This window comes from Saccostrea echinata, unplaced genomic scaffold (assembly GCF_033153115.1).
Source record: "Saccostrea echinata isolate AGI-Se365-2 ecotype Australia unplaced genomic scaffold, CSIRO_AGI_Sech_v1 ptg000027l, whole genome shotgun sequence".
NCBI classification, from domain to species: Eukaryota; Metazoa; Mollusca; class Bivalvia; order Ostreida; family Ostreidae; genus Saccostrea; species Saccostrea echinata.
In genome coordinates, this window is record NW_026889776.1 from 14,542,156 (window position 1) to 14,567,351 (window position 25,196).

At 35.2% G+C, this 25,196-nt stretch overlaps 1 long non-coding RNA gene and 1 pseudogene across 1 annotated transcript; both read left to right on the top strand.

The window, feature by feature from the left end:
- LOC133193280 (stabilin-2-like) overlaps positions 1–12,912 on the top strand; it is a 42,243-nt pseudogene extending 29,331 nt beyond the window's left edge.
- A 318-nt stretch (positions 12,913–13,230) lies between these two features.
- Positions 13,231–24,204, top strand: LOC133193397 (uncharacterized). The gene is made up of 3 exons (XR_009721930.1): positions 13,231–13,305; positions 15,491–15,670; positions 24,108–24,204. It is a non-coding gene; the product is annotated as an uncharacterized LOC133193397 (long non-coding RNA).
- The last annotated feature ends 992 nt before the right edge of the window (positions 24,205–25,196 follow it).

Genomic DNA, 25,196 nt, shown 5'->3' on the forward strand with positions numbered 1-25,196 from the left:
GTTAGGAATTGATCCTTACGTCGAGGGTTCGAATCCCGCTGTGGGATGTGGAGACCGGTCCTTCGGATGAGACCGTATAAACCGAGGTCCCGTGTCACAGTAGGTGCTGGCACGAAAAAGATCCCTCACTGCTCAATGGCCCTAAGTGCCGAGTATAGGTCAGAATTTGCAGCTCTCCAACGGCAAGTGCTGGCGTCTCTATATGAGTGAAAAATTCTCGAAAGGGACGTTAAACAACAAACAAACAAACAAAACAATCTAACCGCGTAATTTCGGTAACTGCTAATAACTAGAATGTCTGCTATTAGAGATTGTTCTATCTGACGTATCCGTATCCGTATCCGTATCGAGGTATGAGAGGCATCTCTATCCTGATGATTAAACCGTTGGGTAGCATTTCCATCGTTTCTTATTTGATTTTAACCTCTTTATTGGGAAATAATATTTATAGTAATATTTCTAACTAGTGCTAATTGTAACGGAAACCGTTACAGATGTTCCCCAAACGGCTCCCCAATCACTTATGATGCCCCATTCCCTACAAGCTTCATTGAATTGGAGAATTCTTTTCTAATATAGATGGACACTTTATTTTTAAGGGTATTTTATTGGAAAACTACTCCGTTATATAGCCATATGGGTATTAATCAATTTTCAGCGCATGCGCTTGCACATGTTTTCTACGTTTTTCACTTAATTTTTCTTATAGTGTCTCATAATATATACATTTGTGTTAAATATCAAAGAATTTCATTGACAAATAAAAGAGATATAACCATTTAAGTATTAGCCAATCAGAAATCAGCACACGTGCATGCATGACGTTGCATTCAATTTTGATAGATCATAATGTAGGAGCCCAATGTGCCTATCTATATTATGAATTTCATCTTGTTTTGTGGATAACCAAGAGAGTTATAGCCATTTACATGTAAAGTTTCAGCCAATCAGATTGCAGCACACCTGCTTGCGCATGTTTTCAAGAAATTTCCCATATAATATGTTGTAGAACCTTATAAGATATACTTACAGATGTATATTTTAGAATTTCAAAGTATTTTGTCAAAAAATGAGGAAGTTATTGACATTTTTGTATCAGTCAATCGGAGCGAAGCGCACGTGCATGCGCGTGGGCTCATGCTAATTTGACCATGTCATCTTGTCTAGACTATCCTAAGGTATCTTGATATTCTGAGTTTCAAAGCAATTCATCAAGAAATGTAAAAGTAATGGCGATATTAAGTATATCAGTTATTTCACTCATCGCACGCGCACGCATGTGCATTCACGTGCGCGCAAAATGACCTTTGTTCCGCACATCTACACAACATGCCTATTAACCCTAAAAAGGTTTTATCTTAATCGGATGAGTAGTTTCCGAGAACACTCGCGGACAAAAAGTACCGGAGAAGAAGTTTTGAAAAAAGAAAGTAAAAACAATATGTTCCCAAACTTCGTATGGGGAACATGATAAAACGTATCAAGTTGCTGTTCACATATATCATTCTATGGAAGGATTTAAAAAAAAAAATTAAATTAAATTAGAAAAATCTATGTATTTTTTTAATTAAATTGTTTTAAAAAATGGTTCAAAAGGGACTTCCCCTTCTCTATCTCTTTCTCAATATCAGGATATATTATTGTTTCATTCTCGAAGTAACCTTCACAAGTACAAGACATATTCCCCATAATGCATACAGTCAACGCTCGTTATCTCAAACTTGATTGGATCAATTAAAACCGATATCACCAAGGATTTGAGTTAACAAACTTTAACTGTACGTAGGTGTTAGAGATAAAACATTTTAGATGAGTATAAGTTTTTTAATCGATTAACAAAGTTGGGAAGGGGGAAGCTGGGCCGAGGCAGGGAGAAACCAAAAAAATGACAAGTCACCTTAGCAAAACTTTGACAACAAAAATGTGTAGCAATTGATCAAATTCTTAAAAAACCTATTACTGTGAGCGGGGTATGGATTTTAAGTTTTGAGTTCCTCTTTTTCACAAAAATAATTACGGATATATTAACTGGGAAAGATTTAACCATACTGCATACTCTTTGTGTGGGGAGGGGTGGGGGTCACTGAAAATTTCCATCCTCATTTTCTCTTTTATTATCCTCTTCATTCAGTATATCATTTGATTATGCATATTGATGGTCATAGTTCTCCAGAAAAGCTTTGGATAGCTGGGAATTCTGGGACAGTTTGAAGACTCAAAATTCCCTAAATTGTTAGGTGATAGCCGTATCCGAAATTCCAGAGAGCTTGAGAAAGGGTTACCATTTCCGAAAGTCATGCAAGTACACACAGTTGTTTGTCGGGGGTGAATTAACAATTGTTGATAAAAGGAGATAAACGGAGGAAAATTTTTATGGCTTATACATTACTTTATATAAACATGTTGGCTACAGTTTATTTAATGATTTATTTTTTTTGAAATTAAGACGACTGTAATCCTTTGTGTACAAGTGGGATCAAAACTCTGAAAAAATGTTGATATTTTATCAATATAATCTTTTATATAAATTTTATCTTTTATTCTGCGATTTTTATTTCTCTGCTACATTGAAGCAGCCTTTTCTCTTCAATTCTATAAAATGTGTGTTGAATTGACTCACACTTGTCCCGATCTGGGCCAAAATACAAAAATGAATAAATAAAAAAAAATATAAAAAATAAATAAATTAATTAAAAAAATCAGCTGGATGGACAAGGTAGCCTATAAATCTATCGTTTTGACATTTTTTTAGTCTAATGATCTTTTCTTTCTTATAAAAAGAGAATTAAGATAATGAATACCCTATTCTGAAACAGTTATAATACGCATGTACAACAACAAGAGAACTAAAAGGAGAAGTCAAATTTAACAATTGAATTTTCATTTCATTACCTATGTTTTTTGTCGCCATGAAGTCTCTTCAAGGTAATACTGCTGAAAGGACACAATATAAAAGCAAACTCAAGCTGTATGAGAATAGGCACGAAATTAGCAATTTAAACTTGGTAGGGGAAGGGGAGACATACACGTATTTGTCAAATAGTTCATTGAAAAAAAAAATGAAGAAAGACGCTAAGAAAGTTTGCGTGCGTACCGGGGGGAGGGGGTAAACCGGCATCTTTAAGCATATACTGGTAAGGGTCTGGAAACGAATTCTCTTAAGAAAACGGCTACATGGTTTTATTGATTGCGTGGATATCAACATCTTTTGAATTTTAGTGTGAGTGATCGGGGGGGGGGGGGGGGGGGTTGTAACTTTTATGTCATCTAATGTTAATTACAGAATCAATCAATAAAATGTCCGGAAGTTAAAAGGGAGAGGGGGGGGGGTGTCCCGATAAATGTTTTGAAACAAAATTACAATTAAAGTTTTAAACAATATGTTGAAAACAAATACAAATATATTTAATTTCATTATCTATTTTTAAAAAATTTTCCAACGAAATGATAGACGTGTACAGCAGCTTAATACATTTTTATTAGAAAAAATACCATATGCTATTCTCAAATGAATGGGACTGCTGTAACACCAAACAAATAACGATGGAAATTTTTATTATTATTTAATAGTTTAGACATCGGGATCGAGATGCCTCTCTCACCTCGATACGGATACGTCAGAAAGAACAATCTCTGTTGCAAGCAATAGCGTATGTCGCCCCGAACTGGCTTTATTAGAAATGGTCTAAAAGTGTATTGTTTTGTGTTTGTTTTTTTTTTTTTGGCTTTTTGTTTGTTTTATTTTTCTTAAAAAAAGAAGCTTAAACACATAGTCCAATTGCTGGGATTGGACTACCGACTCTTGGATTGTGAAGGAATGGTTGTGCGGAGATAATAGTTTTGACAGGCAGGATTGATGATTAATAAAAATTTTGATTTCCTCAAAAACCTCTTTTTTTGCTTTTCTTTCTGATTGAGTGAACACGAAAAACATCAGAACACAGATGTTTATACTTGTAACTAAAACTAACATATCAGGAGAATTGGATTGTATTGAAGGAATAATATCGCTAGTTTTTTAGTCAATATTGATACCGGAAATAATTTAACTAATACAAGTGGTTTATATTAAGATGAAGAAATCGTAAATAAGATGATTAACACACATTCACAACAGAAAAAGCATCACGGAAGCGGAATATAAACTCCTATATTATGGAAACTTGATTTAATTAATAAATATAAGAATAATTTTAAGACAAAAAAGTAAATTACGCATCTCTGTTCATTCTACAGAAATTCGCCGATTAACTAATTGAGTCAAAGGTAAACAAACTTTCAAGAAAATTTATTTTGGGTCTTTAGTGGATTTAAAGTCGATCAGAGGTCGATCTCGGGTTAGGAGAAATATTTCATGTTGTTCTTGTTCTGGGTGAGGTGTGCGCGCGCGCGTGTGTGTAAGGGGGGGGGGGTGTAGTAAAAATGTACAATAACTTTCTTGTCTTTACATTTATTTGTTAACGGAATTTTATTTGAAAACTGCATGTGAAATCAAAGCATTACTCAACAAAAAAAAGTATCGGAGAAAAACGACACTTATCAAAAACATACTCCTTATCAATCGTTTAGAAAGAGAAAAAATAACACCGGTGTACTAAATGTAGAACAGAAGTGTCTTTCTATAAACTTCCTACATTGGGATCATGAAGGTATTCCGTCCTCTGTATCTCCTTCGGAGGCTTATTTAGCACACGAGTCACACTCCGTGAAATCTCTGTTCTTTCACACTAAATCAATAGTTCTGACGAATATAAATGAAAATTAAAGTGAATGATTTATATTGTTTAACAGGTTAGAAATAAACAAATAGTCATTTTTCCTCATCAAAGATGTTCATTCTGCACTCATATCAAATATATTACAATAGCACATTTACTGGAACCTGAAAACTACTATTTAGTAATAAACAACGTGAATAATCTATAAGTTGATTAAAAAACCCCCCAGAAATAAATGTATGTACAACGTTTTTGGGCATTCGTACTAAGAACCTGCAAATATGTGTATTAAATTTGTAGATAGACTTATAGCTCTATAAATCTCACAAAAATATACTAAGTATTCAATAACAAAAATGTTGGAGGGAAAAGTGGGGAAATGATTTTTATAAGAAACTTCTGATAGCATACAATCGTCACGTGACCGCGATTTTTCTTAAATCATTTGTTCCTTACCTGGCTTCAGCGACAAACTTTGAAAAAAAAAATATTGGATGCACAACTAGGCTGTGTGATTTTTATTTCTGTAAAATTTCATGAAGATTTTGAAAGCCATCTACGAGAAAACTCGAAAATAAAACTACCGTTCACGTTAGCCCAGTCGGCAGAGCGCTCGCTCCGTGATCGGGAGGTCGTGAGTTCGAATCTCGGCCGCGACTGACCTAAGTCGATAAAAAATGGGTAACAACTGTTCCTTCGCCATGCGCTCGGCATTTTGAAGTGAAAGTTGCGGGTCTATCGGATGAGACATTAAAAACCGAGGCCCTGTGTCGCGCAGGCGTTGGCACGATAAAGATCCCTCACTGCTCAATGGCCCAGAGTGCTGAGTCAAAATTTGAAGCCCTTCACCGGTATATGGTGACGTCTCTGTTGGAGTGAAAAATTCTCGAATGGGACGTAAAACAACATACAATCAATCAACCGAGTACAAAACTAAGGTGAACCAAAATGTGACTTCGTTCCGGTGGCTGAAGCGATGGACCTGCTCCAATGTTTTTGCGGAAAACAATTTGATCCAGTAGAAGGAATGGACCGTTCAAATTTCCAAAAGACTGCTTGCGTAGTTACTGAGAAAAATAGAAATTAAAGAATTTTCACTTTTCGTCCGTTTCCATTGCAACGGTAAGGATTAAGAAAAAAATTGAATGTTGACTGTACACGTAGAGTTTCTAATTATAAATTCTGTAAAATTTTATCAAGATTGTCCAAGCTCCTCTAAGAACATATGTGCGCATTATACCTCTTTTTTTGTTTTGTTTCAATGGTAACTGTGTTCGGCAAATTCCAGTTTATTTAAAAGAAATATAAATCACTTTCACACAACGCAAGGAATCATCCATAAAAGATTCAAAATGATTGCTTAAGCAGTTACAGAGAAAATCGAAGTTAAAGAATTTTCACTTTTCCTCTGTTTCCATGGCAACAATTGAAAATGTGAAAATTTTAAATGCGAATCGCAGAACTACAATTACTATCATCATTTCTGTAAAGTTTCACGATGAATGTTCAAGGGACCAGGGAAAACACTCCCGACAAAATTCCTCACTTTTCGAACGTTTCCATGGCAACGGTAGCCATTTTGAAACTAAACGTCTGCTCTGCACAAGTACAACTAGTGATTGTCTTTTGAGGAAAGTTTCAGGAATATTGTCCCAGCCATCTGTGAGAACATCCCCGGACAAGGTTTTTATGCGTACAATAGCAATATGTCGCCTGACTACGTTCGGGCGACATAAATAATGATAATAATACTTTATTTAAAGAGGGTAACCCGATTAGTGCAAAGCACTAGTCTTCTTCTGGGCCCTCTATGTATGTATAGTATAATTATAAAATACAACAGTACAATAATCAGAAAAAAAATACAAGTACATATGGCATGTCAAACGTTGCAATATTCGATCTTTTCCATATATATATTTTAAAATTATCTATTTGTATTGTATGATTGTTATTTGCATTCCATAATTTTCTAATTGAGTTGTGTAATTATTTATCTCCATTCCATATTTTCAATTTGTATTGTAAAATTGTTAAAAAAAATATAAATAAATAAAAAATTGGATTTGATTTCGTGGATGATGACTTGTTGAGCTGTTAAATTTTTTTTATGAATTCGAGAGTTTATTCATATCTCTAAAACAACGAAAATTAATCCTCCAGGTAAAGTAGTGATTTCACAGAATGTAAAAACGGAATTTTTATTATCAGGCTTGTTCCTCATAAAACTTTTAATTTTTTTAATTGTTCGTGATATAAAGAGGACCACTGTACTTATGTCCTCAACGAAATACTTAAATTTTATTCTACTGAATCACATTTCTTCTCAAACTACGAAATTTAATCCGTGAGATTTTCTTCAAATCACGAAAATTCGACCCACAAAAGAATTTCTGATTTTAAAGTCTTTATCTTGTTAAGTGTTTAAACACCTTTTAGGTTTGCCTTAACCATGATGCAGACTATACAATGCGGCAAATGAAAACCACCTTGCATTTCTATCTGTTAGACTGTGTGAAATTAAAGCATGTAATAAAGGAACAAAAATGTATACCGAAAGGTTTTGATATGGGTTATCAAAGAAGGTTTCAAAACCTAGTATAGTACTTGTGTTGTTCTGATTAGCACGCAGAACAGTTGTATGTTATGTATGCGAGTGTGATATCTGATATATTATTTAAACGTTAAACAAATTGACACCTTCAATATTTTTAGATGTGAGGATATACTTTGGAGGAGCATCAGCAAATGTTATTCACATGGACGAAGGAGCTACAAACGGGGTCATGCATATCATTGACCAGTTGCTGTTTGTTCAGGAAGATCTAACAAGAAACATAAAACCACCAAGTAATAATGTTAAGGATATGAATTTAGCAGACCTGTTTACTCTTACGATTTCGCCGTATTTTGTACCGATTTTCAGTCCAAAATACGTCTCACGTTTTGCTATAATGAAAATACGGAAATCCTTTCATATGGATTTTAGCAATTAGTTTTCGTTATCTGTCTCAGTTTGACGCTTTTTAATCGCTAAAAAAGAGAAAAACTTCAAACATTCAAGTTGCCAAAACGCGGTGGTTTGAAAAAAAAAAAGACAAAAATAACTCAAAAGAAAGCAGGGTATGATGTTTTGCTTTGTTATTAAACCATGTTTTGGTAATCAGAAATTTAGCTGTTTTCTAGTAATATATGTACAGTCGATGAAAAGTGAAATCTTACGGGCAAATGCCAAATCTCACTGACAAATCTAACAAGCATTCTGAGAGTATTGCATTGGCAATACTAGTCCCCTACCGGCAAGTGTAATCTGGTTCCGTTCCCGTTAAGAATTGAAAATGCCATAATTCCGTCAAAAATTAATGAAGCGGGGCGAAATGCAAACTTGATCTATAACTAATCAAAGTAAAGACACATACCAAAATTCAGCTCAATATTTACAAGCGTTTAGAAGAAAACTGCGGAAAACCCGTAAAATTGAAAAGGCCGTAATTCCGTCAAAAATCAATGAAGCGGAATACCAAAAATCAGCTCAATTTCTGCAAGCATTTAGGAAAAAAGTGCGGAAAACCAAGTGGGACAGACTGGCAGACAGACAGACAGACGGACAGACGGACGGACAGACTCAGAGGAAACCTATAGTCCCCTCCGGTTTCACCGGTAGGGGACTAATAAAAAGAGACAACAATTTGGGTAAACAGGTCTGATTTAGTGACTAGCGGAGGAAAAACAAAGGATAACACAGCTATAATTAGAATCTATGAAGCTTAAAAATGCATTTAAGATATATTTCATTTCAAGGTTTTGATTGCGATGTATAAAAAATGTATAGAAGTACAGTCTATTTGAGAAGAGAAATTTATCAGGTTAAAAATAACGAAGTTATGGGATTTCGAGTGACTTCTTGATCACGTAATGAACATTTATAATTTTTCTAAAGGCTGCACAAAAAATCGCATCAGTGCATTTGATAAACGCAATTGTTCTTTCTTTTTATATAAATTAGTTAATCGCATCCTATTATATTTGGAAAGTCCTTGCAACAAGTCTGAATTATCCTTGTTTATTATATATTCCACAAGAACTGCAGACTTTCTATCACACGTGAGCTATTTTCTACTCTTCGTCACACTTTATCATAAATATGTTTTTAGCTCACCTGAGCCGAAATCTCAAGAGAGCTTTTCTGATCGAAATTTGTCCGTTGTCTATCGTCGTCTTCGTTTTCGTTTATTTTTTCAAAATTTCATTTTCTCCTGTAACAAGCTTGACACAAAGTATCCTTGGGTGAAAGAGACTCAAGTTTGTTCAAATGTAGGAATGGGCCCTCTTTCAAGGGGAGATAATTACAAATAAGTGAAAAATTAATGGCACCTTTTAAAGGTGCTTAGACACAGATTTGAAGTTAATATTTTCTCAAATTTTCTGTATAATATCACGACTTATATATTGCAATAGCATTTCACACGAAAATATAATTAAAAACTTATTTTATCCGGAAATTATTGGAACTACGAATTCCTGGACGCGTTTGATTAACACATCCTTGCACTTTCACAAATTTTATCTTTATCCTTAACATTTAAGAAAAGAAGCGATTTTGTTGTGTATTAATGAAAAACATTACATCTATAATCCAGAAAATTCAGAGTAGAAATGTGCGAAAGCAAACCCCCTCACTAATATCGTCAGTCCGTGCTCAGTGTTGTGTACAGAGTTTAACAAATTGAATACACCCGTGAAACGTAAACTGTTTTTGTAAACAGGGCACGAGCTCTGTTATTGTTAATGTTTACGATTCACCGGGTGTGTTCAATTGTTAAAGTCTGCGCACACCACTGAGCACGGACTGACAATACTGTGAGTGAGTTTTGCTTTCGAACATTTCTACTTTGAATTTTCTGGATTATAGTTTTAATATTTTTCATTGATACACAACAAAATTGCCACTTTTCTTAAGTATTAAGAATAAAATTAAAAATTGTGAAAGTGCAAGGATGTGTCAATCAAACGCGTTCAGAAATTTAAAGTTTCAATAACTACCAGATGAAATAAGATTTTTATTATATTTTAGTATGAAATGCTATAGCAACATATAAGTCATGAAAGTATACAGAAAATTTGAGAAAATATTAACTTCAAATCTGTGTCCAAGCACCTTTAAAAAATCTTCTTCTCAAGAAACCCGGGCCAGGAAAGATGAAACTAATGAGGAAACATCCTCAAGTAGTGTTGATTCAAGTTTATTCAAATCATGACCCCCAGGGGATACAATGGGGCTATAGTGGACAATCAAAGTTTAACATAGGAATATATAGGAAAAATCTTCTCAAGAACAACCTAGCCATTACTGGTAATATTTATATGGAAGCATCCTCAGGTAGTGTAGATTCAAGTTTATAAAAATCAAAGTATTACATAGGAATATATAGGAAAAATCCTCTCAAGAACAACAAAACCATGATTAGTCATATTTATGTGGAAGCATCCTCAGGTTGTGTAGATTCAAGTTTGTTCAAATCATGACCATTGGGTTTAGAATGGAGCCACAATGGACGAGAAAAGTTTTACTTAGGAATACATAGGAAAAATCTTCTTTTCAAGAACAGCCAAGCCATGATTTGTCATACAGGTAACTCTTGATGGCTCGAACTTCCATCTCTCGAAGTTCTTGATCGCTCGAAGTGAGTCTCCGGTCCCGAATTTTTCCCCTATATAATAACCAAATTTACTCTTGATTTCTCGAACTCTTGATCTCTCGAAACCCTTGATCCCTCGAAGTCAAAATGCGGTCCTGTTATGCATATTCTATTGGAATTTACCCTCGAGACCTCGAAGTGGCTATGTGTATACAAGGTTATATAATTAGCACCTTTACCTGGACATTTAAATGGCCCCAGGCAGAAGTCGCGGGTCTCGAGGAACGAGATGTTTATTCAGGTAACACTTATGCTGTGAGGTGATAATTGGTTTATAATTAATCATATTTAGCCTATATGCTGTTTAAATATTTATCAACGTCTGTCTTACGATAATTTAGAGACGCAGTGTAGTGAAAAGTAGTAGTCGGTTAAAAGACGAAATACTAATTTAATTTTTATTTCGAGTCAGTGTCAAAGTTAAACGAAATATGAAAAAGCTGAAACAGCCTCAATGTCAATACGACGAGTATTATTAGACAAATACAGAATTGCGTTCAATGATCATGTTTGGAATATTCAATGCTATGTACGACACTGTAAAATGTCGTTTTTATGTAACGAATGTGTAGTATGATGTCCGTATTACAAAGAATTAATAAATATATATGAAATGACTATATACATTTTTGCTTTACTCAATTTAATGAAATATTCATCTAAATTACGAAAAAATATCGTTGTTTTATAAAAACCACATGTAAGAGGTTAGCACTGCATGAAAATCATTACATCCGGTAAGAATAATTTTAAAACCTGTCAACAAACTCAGAAAATTCCGGACTCTTGAAAACTCGAACTCTTGATCTCTCGAAATTTTTCCTCGGTCCCACGGACTTCGAGATATCAAGAGTTACCTGTATTTATGTGGAAGCATCCTTAGGTAGTGTAGATTCCAGTTTGTTCAAATGACGAGCCCTGGAGGTAGGGTAGAGCCACAGTGGATGATTAAATTTTTTGATAGGAGAATTTTTAAAAGATCTTTTCAAGAAAAGCGAAGCCTTTATTGGAAACATTTATATTGAAATATCCTCAGGTAGTGTAGATTCAAGTTTGAATTTACCCCTGGGGTAGGCTTGGGTCACATTGGACAATGATATTTTTTTTACATAGGACTTTATAGAAAAAAAATCTTTTAAAATCTTGTTCTCAAGAACAACAAATCCATGATTGATCATATTTATATGGAAGCATCCTCAGGTAGTGTAGATTCCAGTTTGTTCAAATGACGAACTCTGGAGGAAGGGGAGAGCCAAAGAGGATGATCAAATTTTTAGATAGGAAAATTTTTTAAAATCTTTTCAAGAAAAGCAAAGCCATTATTGGAAACATTTATATGGAAACATCCTCAGGTAGTGTAGATTCAAGTTTGATCAAATCATGACCCCTGGGGTAGGGTGGGGTCACAATGGACAATTGAATTTTTACTTAGGATTTTATAGGAAAAATCTTTTAAAATCTTGTTCTCAAGAACAACAAATCCATGATTGGTCATATTTATATATATGGAAGCATCCTCGGGTAGTGTAGATTCAGATTTGATCAAATCATGATCTTCGGGGGGGGGGGGGGGTTAAGAGCACAATGAAAGTTCAAATTTATTGGGAAGAAAAACCAAGAAATGTAAGCATCCTTAGTGTAAACTCAAGTTTGTTCAAATCATATCCCCACCCCCTGTTTTAGGGGTAGGTCGGGGCTACTTATGCATTTATACTTTTTAATACTGAGCTAATTTCTGCTTTTTTCCTAGGCACAGTGCTCAGGTGAGCGATGTGGCCCGGGGGCCTCTTGCCATCCCCTGCCATCCCCTGGCAAAATTTAATAGGAGAACATACTTTTCTTATAATTAAAAAAAATACAATTTATTCTAATTTATCACTTTCGCATGCCTATATTTACCTGATTTATAGAATTTGCAGGTAGCTATGGACAAGAAAAGTGGAGCTTTTCACATTCTACTTTTTATAATTTTTTGAATACATATCAGATATGAACAATGAAATATGATATCATTGTTGATTTATGAAATACGTACATGTAGGTGAAATAACGATCACCGTTCGATATTTAAGAAAACTAAAAAAAACAAACAAATAAAATCCCTGTAACATCGTCTTATTTGTAAGTAAAGAACCCTCTGGACCAGAATATTGTTAAGTTAACAAGTCCTCACAGAACTAAATAGGTGTTCAATCCATTACGTGAAGTAAAAGTGTTTAAACCACACATCTACATTTAGAAACATAATAATATTACTCCCAAAATGTAATGACTAATGATAATCCATTTTTCGCGTCCATCAAAGAAACATAATTTTCTTCCCTGGAAAAAATAGAAAAGTAATTTAAGCAAATGCTGTTTGATTACTGTTCAAAGCAAGGGTCTATCAAGCTGAAATACTGCCATTGTCAATCTAGAATTTTTAATAGATTCAATAAAGACCTTTTTTCATAGGGAGTTTTGATTATTGTGCAGACCCGGCCAATGATGAGTAATCATTTATTGTAATTGTAGAATATGTTCAAAATGCGATAATGTAGTTCACATAATTAATATTTTAATAGGTGAAGTTATAGTAGAAGAACAAGTGCGAGGGGGGTTTTGTTATAACGACACTAAAAAACTTGGGATTCATATAGACTGTGATTTAAATTCTACAAGGATTGTAATTGAAGAAGGTTCGAGCGATACCAAAAATTGTCAAAACTCCAATAACTCTCACAAAGGAAGCGTCTCCTGTGTTGTTGGAGGCTATGATGAAACGTACAAAATGTTGGAGTTTACCTTAACATCCAATGACTCGGAGAACGCCGGGAAATCAATCTTGGTAAATACCACGTGTGATAACGGAACTGATCAGAGTAATTATGTCACACTGTATCCTTGTTGTAAGTATATTTCAGTTTCGCATTAGATATTAGTCCTTGAAAAGAGAACTAAATGGATAAGATGAAAATTTATAACGTACGATTTTCATGGATTTTGAATATCTCGCTGGCTTACTACAGTGAAACACGCTTATAGCGAACACGCTTTTAATAAATTAAGGTAGGTCGCGGGTTTACTGCATTAAAATTCTTACGAGAAAACATATCCTAAAAATTTGATATAATGTTCCTTAGGATTTGCGGCATATTATCTGAAATTCTTATTAAATTAGTCTAAGTGGTTTAAATGCTATATTACTGTAAACATGGTATAGTTTTCGGTACTTTTTTACGCTTAACTATAGAAATACATAGGAAAATTGCTTTTTTAAAACAATGTTATCGAAAGAGTTTCTTTAGAAAAGCTCGGATAATTTTTAAAGACGTAGATGAATTACTCAGAAATTTCATAATATCAAGATGAGGTAGAATAAAAACTATTGAGGTAAAAACAATCAATATGTCTTCTCGCGTTTTTTTTTTTTTTTTTTTTTTTGCTAAATAATTTTAAAGTTTGCTTTTATATTGCCAAAATGTTGCGTTTATGGCGTTATTTACATGTATGACTAAAACGTCATATATTGAACGTAATCACGTTTACATATAAGTACATGTATCTTTATATTTGGAATATACAAGATCTAAAAGGTGACATAGATGCACACTGTTATTTTATTCATCATTTCACTTATTGCGGAAACATGTCATGAAGAACAGCAGCTTATCTATTCTGGTATTGTGAAATTCATATTCTGCCCAGGAAGTCAAAATGATCGGTATATTGATATAAACATTCTTCGTGCATTAGAATTAATATGCAGCGACAACACTGCGATTGATAATATATTAATTCAAGTAATGTTGGGATGTTCCAGTTCATTATTAAGATTTCAAGTATAATACCTGAATTTTATCACTTCATTCGAAAGCGGTAAAGAAAAAAATCCCACCCCACTGCTGAGGATGGGGGGTGGGGTGGGGGTACCGACAATGTTCTTTTTATATCAATCGCAAGTAAGTATATAGTCCGAACTCTCAAACATTTGTTCTTTCTTGTTTTTTTTCTTTATCAATTTTTGATCGGCAAAATGTAAAATACTTGCATTCAGCTTATACACAGACAGCTTAATTTTGTTATGCAGAAAAAAAATGTACTTGATATTTGTGTTTCGTAATAAATGTTGTACATTTTTATCTGTTTACAGCGTCATAAAGGTCCTATATGCCGTGTGTTTGTATGAATTTATTTTAACATGTTTTATGCATTTCACTATGATAAATCAATTCCTTGTTAGCGTGCATATAAAGAACGACTTTATCAGATTCAAATACAAAATATTTTTTTAAAAAAAAGAGGAAAATGCAAATGTAATTAAAGTTCATCCGGGTTTTTTTTTTGTGTTGAGGATTTATTTTGTCCAAAAAATAACAATTTTGGGGTTTTTTTTCCGGCTGTGATGATCAAATATGGTATATTACACACCTTCCCTTCGTTGCACATTACGTGCATACATACAGCCTTTCACTTTTTCGGCTTAGCAATTTACCTTAACTTTCTTCTCGCATGCCATATCTTTAATTTAACATGGACTCATTTAGAAGTTTTGTATCATTTACAATATAAATTATTCCTTGCATACTGCATCGCATTTATTATGTTTAAGTAGTTTCTTCTTATACATTACACATATAATCAGAGCAGAATTCAAACATATAATACGCTTGGTTCATACATTTACGAGGTTTACGGACAATAACATGTACCTTCTATGCTTCATACGGACTACTAGTATTCTATTGCTAAAGTAATTTTCAGAGAAATAAACGTGAAGCAATGCAACGTCGCCTTTTTGACATAACTGACGTCATAATTAAATGTGCAAAAAACAACCGATCGAATCGTCGAAATCGTGTACCGAAATTGATGACAAAAGCAAACCCGCAACCTACCTTAAAAAACTAACAGCAAATCGTTTTCATTCCCTGTGTGTTTGAAATATATTGTAAACGGATATAGCGAATAACACTTATAATAAATCAAATTCGTCCGTCGCTGGTACTTCACATAAGCATGTTCTACTGTATCAGTTTTAGAGATGGAATACATGAGATTTAATATCTTAATTTTATCCTTCCTCATTTTTAGTTTCATGTTTCATGGCAAATGTCACGCACAACGACACACACGCCTTTTTTATGTGCAAACACAGTTTCTTCAACGTGTCAAAGCAGATAAGTATTATTGATTGGGCTGATGGGGTCCCTGTCGAAACATGCAAATGGAACGAGAGTACATCAGCAACTGAATGCAATATCCAAAACCACGGTAAACTACTGACATGAAAGTCAAATCTTCTTTGTCTTACTAAAGAAAAATCCCCTCCTTTCTAAAAGGACAGAAACAGAAACCTTGATTTTATCCAGGATAAAACTATACCATTCAGTCGACGGAATTGTAACTGAGTGCCCACTTAAAGGTCTTAGTGAAGTCCCTGAAAGAAACCCGTCTGTGACTTCTCGGTGATCTTGCAATTTTCATTCAGTCGACTGAATGTCAGATAAATTTCATGGCATTTATTTCAAAATTGTATCTTTTTTCAATTATCTGCTTAATTTTTTATCTAATCAATTTTAATTTTTTCCCTTTGTGACGAAGTTGATTTTTTTTTTGTATATACTGTTTTAATTTTGGTTTTAACGGGTTTCCTTACTATTGAGGTTGTTTTGTTACGAGTATATAAAGGGACCGGTTTTGTCGGAGTGGTCAGATCTAGTTTGGTGTCCGGTAGCGTGACCAGCCGGAGGTGTGCCACGTTTGCTTTATCCCCTGGATGATTATACAAGTAGCGAATATATTTCGGTGAGATATAGCACCGAATTTAACGGGTAGCCATATAACTTGTTAGGCGGACTATTGCAGCGTGTGTATGCAGTTCTAGCCGGTAAGAGTGTTCGAATAATGTAAATAGTTGGTTTATTGTTATAATTTCCGGTTTTCAGTTGTAATATAGGTTAGGTTTTTGTAAACGTAAATTCATTTCAGTGCGTAAGGTGCTGAGAGAATATTGTGCACATAGAAGACGGGCTGAGGGTCAGTTGACGACTGTTATAAGCGTTTGAGGTCAGTGGGGAGCGTTGGATGGAGGGCCAGTCGTGTAATGTCCAATCGTCGATGCTGAACAGGAACCGATGTTGGTAGGATAACCGCAGTGGGAGGCGATAGACCCGGGGCTACGGTTAAAGCAACTACCACGTGGTGACGAGAGAACGGCACAGGACTTGGCGTTCCTAGATGAGTGCTAATGGCGGATGCACGTGTGGTGTGACTTCCGGTGAACATTTATTAGCAGTTGTGATATAGTAACTATTGAGTAACTTTCAGCTGTTTAAGAAAAGGAAATTATTTTTTGAAGTATATATAATTATTAACTAAAATTATTTGAGCTTTTTCGGAATATTATTTAAGTCAATTTTGGTGAATTTTTCATTTGATATAATATCTGATACTTACTGAATCAGAATTGTAGAAGTTAATATTGAATTAATGTAAAGTACCGGAATTGGTGAAAACTGAGTTAACAGTTTACTATTACATTTATTTCTTTTCGGTGTGTGAGCCTGTATGTGAGAGTGAGTGAGTGACATAGAATTTATTTGTTTTCTATTTTATTTATTTTGTGTTAATAAATTTATTTGTTTATTCTGATTGATATTGTTTTCCTTCTCAACTCTACAAAATCCAAAAGAACTCATTACATATGGTGGCAGCGGTGGGATTTTGTAGGGGTTGGTTGAGATGGAAAAATATCTATTAGAATTAACATTTAGGTCAGTTTTGAAAAAGTTCAATGAAATACAGTAAGATAATTTAAAAGAAAAGTTATTTGTAGATAACAGTCAAACTGAAAGAGTACTCATTGTGTGGTTTTGTTGTTGTGTTGTGGTAGTTGGTTGAAGTCCAAGATGTCGTTACCTAGTTGGGTGCAGGAAGCCATTGGTAAGGGTGAGGATTTATCGGTTTGTCTAGAGATGTGGAAACACGCCAGCGCAGTGGAAAGAGAGGAGCGTATGGCCAGACGGGAGAGAGAAAAGGAGGAAATCGAAATTCAGAGACTACAGCTGGAGAAGGATGCTGAGGAAAAGAAACTGCTTCACGAGAGGGACTTAGAAGAAAAGAAACTGCTCCATGAAAAAGAGTTGGAGGAAAGGAAATTTCTTCATGAGAAAGACTTAGAGCAAAGAAAATTAGAGGTAAGAATGAGAGAACTAGATTTACAGCAGCAAGCCCTGAAAGAGAAGCCACATGGTTCATCGCCAGATACAGGAGACAAAGAAACAAAACATGAGGTAAAGTTTGTACTACCCAAATACGTTGAAGGGGAAGATATAGATGTATTCTTGAGGTCTTTCGAGCGATTAGCTACACTTCATAAGTGGGACAAATCAGAATGGGCGTTGCGTTTGGTACCTCAGCTTACAGGTAAGGCCTTAGATACGTACGCACGGTTAGGCGATGGGGAAGCTAGCGACTATGATGTAATTAAGAAAGCCATTCTTAAGAGGTACAACCTCACAGCTAGTACTTACAAAGACAAATTCAGAGGGTGCAGACAATATCCTACTGAAACGTTTCGAGAGTTTCATAGTCGTGCAGTGAATTATTTTGATCACTGGTGTCAAATGGAAAAAGTAAATCAGAGTTACAATGTTCTGGTAGATGTTATTATGAGAGAGCAGCTCATTAACAGTTCTTCGAAAGATTTACAAATTTGGTTGAAAGAGAGACAACCTAAGACGGTAGGTGAAATGGTAGATTTGGCTGAAGCATATCAAAATGCACATCAAGGGTCGATGGTGACCAACAAAGCTGTTGGGTATACCAAGGATATGAAAGGTAAGATTATTGGGGCAAAGGGCAACACAAGTCCGTTGGTAAACCATCAGAACAAATTTGAGAAGAAATGTTTTCTCTGTAATAGAGTGGGTCATTTCATGAGTAGTTGTCCTTTACGCAAGCAAAGTAGTAAAAGTACAGTTGGTTGGAAATCAACTGGAGATAAACAAAGTACCGTTCAAGCAAGTAGTGGTAAAGAAAAAGCAGGACTAATTCACTCCCCTACTAAGTGTAAGGAGGGCATTTCTGTAGAACTTCCTGTTTTAGTTAAAGATAAGATTGAAGTTATTCCAGATAACAGAGAAAGAGGTCTGAAAATAGAGGAAGGTTTTGTGAACGGTAAGAGCGCTTCAGTACTTAGAGATACAGGGTGTACATCTATACTGGTTTCGGAAAAACTGGTTACATCGGATGATAAGACTGGAGCAATGAGTGAAGTTACACTTGCTAATGGCAGTTGTCAACAGTGTCCAGAGGTCTGGATACATGTGGACACACCGTATGTAAGAGGTAAGGTAGTGGCATTGGTGCTTAACTCTCCTTTTGCTGATTTAATAGTAGGTAATTATACCAGAGTTGATATTCCTGATGAAATACAAACTGATGTGAGAGAAAAGGTGGACGAGGCTTGTCAAGCAGTGGAAACAAGATCTGCAGCAAAACGGAAAGTTCAGGTAGATGAGAAACTAGAGCTCAGTTCTGACATGAATGACATGGGTTCAAAGGAAGAGTGGATACAAGAGCAAGGTAAGGATCCTAGTCTTGATAGATTAAGAAAGTGTGCAGATAATAGTGGTGCAGAGGATGATGACAGTTACATAACTAAGGAGAAGGGTTTGTTGTATAGAGTTTTCAATACAGATAAAGATACTCTTCACAAACAGCTTGTAGTACCAGAAAAATTTAGAGAGCAAATACTTTCGATGGGTCATGACATACCACTAGCAGGACATCTTGGTATTAAGAAGACAAGAGAAAGAATTCTGAAAAACTTCTTCTGGCCAGGCATCTTTGAGGACACTAAGAGGTATTGTAAATCATGTCCCAAGTGTCAGAAGGGAACATCCAAAACTAAAGTAAGTAAAGTGCCTTTAGTTCAGGTGCCGCCAATCGAGACGCCGTTTCAAAGGGTAGCTATTGATATGGTGGGCCCATTACCCAGAACAAAGAGAGGTAATCAATACATTCTAGTTCTATGTGATTACGCAACAAGATATCCTGAGGCGATACCACTTAAGAGTCAAGAGGCAGAAGTGGTAGCTGAGGCGTTAGTGGAAGTGTTTTCAAGAGTAGGAGTCCCAAAGGAGATACTATCAGACCAAGGTACAAACTTTATGTCTTCTCTTATGACAGAGTTATGTCGTTTGTTAAGCATTCGTAAGTTAAACACCACACCGTACCACCCACAGGCAAACGGTTTGGTGGAAAGGTTCAACGGCACACTCAAGAGAATGCTTCAAATATATGCACAAGACGAGCCAGGTAAGTGGGACAAGTTGTTACCGTACTTATTATTTGCCTATAGAGAAGTCCCACAGGAGTCCACTGGATTCTCTCCTTTCGAGTTGATGTATGGAAGGTTTGTAAGAGGTCCTTTGACCATTCTTAGAGAAAGCATTGAGGGAGAGAGTGAAGATGAAGATCGTCAGTTGCAACCTTCAGTACTTAGCTTCATTATAGAAACCAGGGAGAAGTTGGCAAAAATGGCCGACATTGTTCTAGAGAATGAGGTAGGTAGTAAGAAGGAACAGAAAAGGTACTACGATCGGACAGCTAGGCACAGGTCTTTTGAGGTTGGAGAAAAGGTACTAGTTTTGTTACCTACAAGTACAAGAAAGCTGTTGGCTCAGTGGAAGGGACCTGTTACTATTACCGAGAAGGTAAGTCCCGTAGATTATAGGGTAAGGTACGATAATGGGGTAACTAAGGTCTACCATGTCAATATGTTAAAGAGATGGATAGACAGAGAAGTTAAACATGAAGTGGCGACAGCGGTGTGTTCGCCAGACGTCACTGATGACGACAGTGAGTGGATAGGAAATCCTTTAATGGATGTAACAGATACAGTGAGGGATGTGAAGATAGCACAGACGCTAACACATGAACAGAAAGGTGAGTTACAGAGTTGTTTAGAAAAGTTCAGTAGTGTGTTGACAAATGTACCAGGTAGAACTAGCTTACTGAAACATCAGGTAGTAACTACTAGTGAGGTTCCTGTGTGTCAAAAGGCATATCAGATTCCACATATGCTGAGAGACGAGGTGAAGAAGGAACTATCTGCAATGATTGAGGCAGGTATTGTCGAACAGTCAGTCAGTCCTTATGCATCACCAGACGTTATCATACCTAAGAAGGACAAAAGTATCAGGTTTTGCGTAGATTATCGGAGATTAAACCAGGTTACAGTGTTCGATCCAGAACCTAATGCTCAAATTGAGGATATCATTGACCGACTAGGTGAGGCTAAGTATCTCAGTAAGATAGATTTGACGAAGGGTTATTGGCAGATTACACTAGAGGATGACGCCAAAGAAAAAAGTGCATTCATCACTCCATTTGGTCATTATCAGTTCACTGTAATGCCATTTGGAATGATGAATTCGGCAGCCACTTTTAACAGGTTGGTTAGACAAATACTAGCAGGTCATCAGGAGTATTCAGATTCCTTTATTGACGATATTATTATCTTCAGTAAGGATTGGCCTAGTCACATTGAACACATTACGTTAGTTTTAAGATCTATTCAGGACGCAGGATTGACGGCCAATCCGAAGAAGTGTGAGTTTGGATGTAGAGAAATGGAATTTCTTGGACATCAGGTCGGGAATGGTCAGGTAAGACCAATTTCAGACAAAGTACAGGCTATTTTAGATATTCCTGTTCCGACAAAGAAGAAAGAAGTGAGATCATTCTTGGGGTCCATTAACTTTTATAGAAAGTTTATTCCAAATTTTTCTCATTTGTCTGCTGCATTATCTGACGTTACTAGGAAAACCCAACCAAACAAAGTAATTTGGACAGAGGAGCTTGATAGGGTATTTAATCAGCTGAAAAAGAAACTGGTAAGTGCACCTGTACTCTGGAATCCAGACTTTACATTAGTGTTTGTGTTACAAACAGATGCAAGCGACAGAGGACTGGGGGCGGTCTTATTGCAGGAGAAGGATACAGAGTATCATCCAATCGTATACCTCAGTAAGAAATTACTCCCCAGGGAACAGAACTTCGCCATTGTGGAGAAGGAGTGTTATGCCATAGTTTGGGCAGTGCAGCGTCTGCGGAACTACTTGTATGGTAAGGATTTCATCATAGAGTCAGATCACAGAGCGTTGCAGTGGCTTAAGACGATGAAGTCCCAAAATCCTAGACTTCTCCGTTGGAGCCTGGTGTTACAGGAGTACAAATATACAGTTAGACATATTCCTGGCAAGGACAACAAAATGGCGGACTTCCTGTCAAGAAAGAGTTAGATTGTTCGTCAATATTCTTTGGATTTATTTACAATATGAATATTGGTAAATAAATGGGGGCGTGTGTGACGAAGTTGATTTTTTTTTGTATATACTGTTTTAATTTTGGTTTTAACGGGTTTCCTTACTATTGAGGTTGTTTTGTTACGAGTATATAAAGGGACCGGTTTTGTCGGAGTGGTCAGATCTAGTTTGGTGTCCGGTAGCGTGACCAGCCGGAGGTGTGCCACGTTTGCTTTATCCCCTGCATGATTATACAAGTAGCGAATATATTTCGGTGAGATATAGCACCGAATTTAACGGGTAGCCATATAACTTGTTAGGCGGACTATTGCAGCGTGTGTATGCAGTTCAAGCCGGTAAGAGTGTTCGAATAATGTAAATAGTTGGTTTATTGTTATAATTTCCGGTTTTCAGTTGTAATATAGGTTAGGTTTTTGTAAACGTAAATTCATTTCAGTGCGTAAGGTGCTGAGAGAATATTGTGCACATAGAAGACGGGCTGAGGGTCAGTTGACGACTGTTATAAGCGTTTGAGGTCAGTGGGGAGCGTTGGATGGAGGGCCAGTCGTGTAATGTCCAATCGTCGATGCTGAACAGGAACCGATGTTGGTAGGATAACCGCAGTGGGAGGCGATAGACCCGGGGCTACGATTAAAGCAACTACCACGTGGTGACGAGAGAACGGCACAGGACTTGGCGTTCCTAGATGAGTGCTAATGGCGGATGCACGTGTGGTGTGACTTCCGGTGAACATTTATAAGCAGTTGTGATATAGTAACTATTGAGTAACTTTCAGCTGTTTAAGAAAAGGAAATTATTTTTTGAAGTATATATAATTGTTAACTAAAATTATTTGAGCTTTTTCGGAATATTATTTAAGTCAATTTTGGTGAATTTTTCATTTGATATAATATCTGATACTTACTGAATCAGAATTGTAGAAGTTAATATTGAATTAATGTAAAGTACCGGAATTGGTGAAAACTGAGTTAACAGTTTACTATTACATTTATTTCTTTTCGGTGTGTGAGCCTGTATGTGAGAGTGAGTGAGTGACATAGAATTTATTTGTTTTCTATTTTATTTATTTTGTGTTAATAAATTTATTTGTTTATTCTGATTGATATTGTTTTCCTTCTCAACTCTACAAAATCCAAAAGAACTCATTACACCCTTATTATAATGTTTATATTATATATTTTCGATTTTATAAAAAAGCAAACCTAAAAATTGCTTGACGATCCAAGGGGTCGAACAGTGTCATAATTATATACTAAGGGAATGATCTCAATAAATGGGTAGAAATCATATTGGGACAACTAGGTCACCTGTTATATCGAGGAGTTTGGCGATGTGTATATATCTTGTAAATATCTTGTATATTTTATGTTAATTTCGCGGAATTTGAGCGAAAAATTATCATTACACATCTCTCTCTCTCGGATAATGACAATTATGCGACGGGCACCCGTTTTTTAAAGACATGATTCGAGATAAATGTTCACCATACAGAACTTCTAAAAAATGATATAAAATAATTTTAAAATGATTTTTTTAAAATTTTTAAACATCATTTGATTTAAAGAATTAAAATACAAAATTTAAAATATTGAGTAACTTCCACAAGAGGCATAAATAAATAATTCTGTCTTTACTTCCACCTATGAAATTCCATGACAATAATCTCATTAGACGAACATAAAAAAATGCCAAAATATATAAGATCTGACACAGACACACAAAATAAAATAAGGAAGAAGTTTTATATTGTGTTAAAGTAATTTCATCGCTATCCTCAATTTTTCAAAATCAATTTTCATTCCGAACGGTAAAAAAAATGCATTTGCAGTAATTCGATTAATTTTATGAATTTAACAACTGATATGTTACGTGAAATAAGTGAATGGAGAGAGAAATATCGTAGATAATCACACTTTTTCCGACATCTTATTTTAGCGAGATAGGTTTTTAGAATTTTTAAGCGAGACAAAAATTTTCACGAATTTAGTCAATGTTTTATAAAAAAAAAAAAAATATACGCGAGAATGAAACTTTCGCGAACAGGCCATCTTGCAAAACAATGCAAAAAAAAGTTATCGAACAAAAAACTAACTTACACGGTCTAAAATATTGCATGCATCAAATCAATTTTCGCACACGCCAATTCTAGTGATGGGAGCTATGATAAATTGATGCGTCAACAATACAATTATATCGCGCAATGATTCAATTAATTTTTCCAGAAACAAAATATTGATATATTCAATTATTCGAGTTTATGTCAGTTTAGTGCACATGTTTAATATTAAAAGTGTAATGCAGAAGGCGAATAGAACAATTAGATTATCTAAATATGAACTTGGAATATATTAAAGAATTATATAACCCTGATATAGGACACCCTCTTGGAATCGATGGCTTCATTGCAAAATATACACCTGGGCGAGTTTTTCTATGCAGTATGGACAGGCAAAGCATTGAAATGATTCTTGAAGGAGGTAAAGTACTAGAATATGCGAAAGTAATTAATGAATTGGAACTTTTGCAAAGCATTAAAGAATAATAATTTGTTTCAAGCAATTTTTCGAATGAAATCCATTACAAATTTTCCGCTTATTATAACTCTACTCCTATCTTAACACAAACTGTGAATTTGTCTAATCCGGATGTTGTTTATTCGAATCTCCTGCCTAATACGATGTTGACTGTCAGTCCCTTTAAGTAAATTCAATTGTTTAAAATGTTCTCTAATCCGAAATGTTGTTTCACCCGACCAATATCTATGGAACGACTGGTGTCCAGATTAGACAAGTTTTACAGTACTCTATGCCCTTATTGTGAATGCATCAATAAGGCCACACCAATTTAATTTCTTGTTCGTCGGACATTTGATGAAAAAAGTACGAGCGGGCAAGCGGTTAAATAATAATATTATTTCTTTTTTGTAGGCAAAATTTTTAGGCGGGGCGTGAAAAAATTTGAGCGGACAATTTTTTTTTTCTGATCTGAAGAGTAAGCAGATTTAAAATACGAAAAATAGAGCGGAAATGGAATAGAAAATAGCACAGAATTTCCATGGCTTGGGAAATTGAAATTGATATTATTTGTTTTGCTTAACGAGGTTCTCTCCTGAGCTTTTGAGCAAATTTTTATCTTAACCTATATTTCAAAAATTCTGCATAATGTTTTAATTCTTACAATAAATTTGGATTCTACAATGCCAATTTAACTATATTCAATTAAAACTCCATGATTAAATTCCATACTAAAAGCATTAAGTGAGGAACTATATTTTGTGGCGGAAGGTTTTTTAGAAGAAAATGATCATTTTTTCTCTTTCGAAGTATTTAAAGTATGCTAAGTTTGGATTCCTATTTTTACATGCAGTCTGCACACATAGTTATTTTGTGCAGTGGACTGTTTTATATTGGTCCTAAATTATCTATTAAATAAACTGTCATGAATTCTATCATCATATATGATAA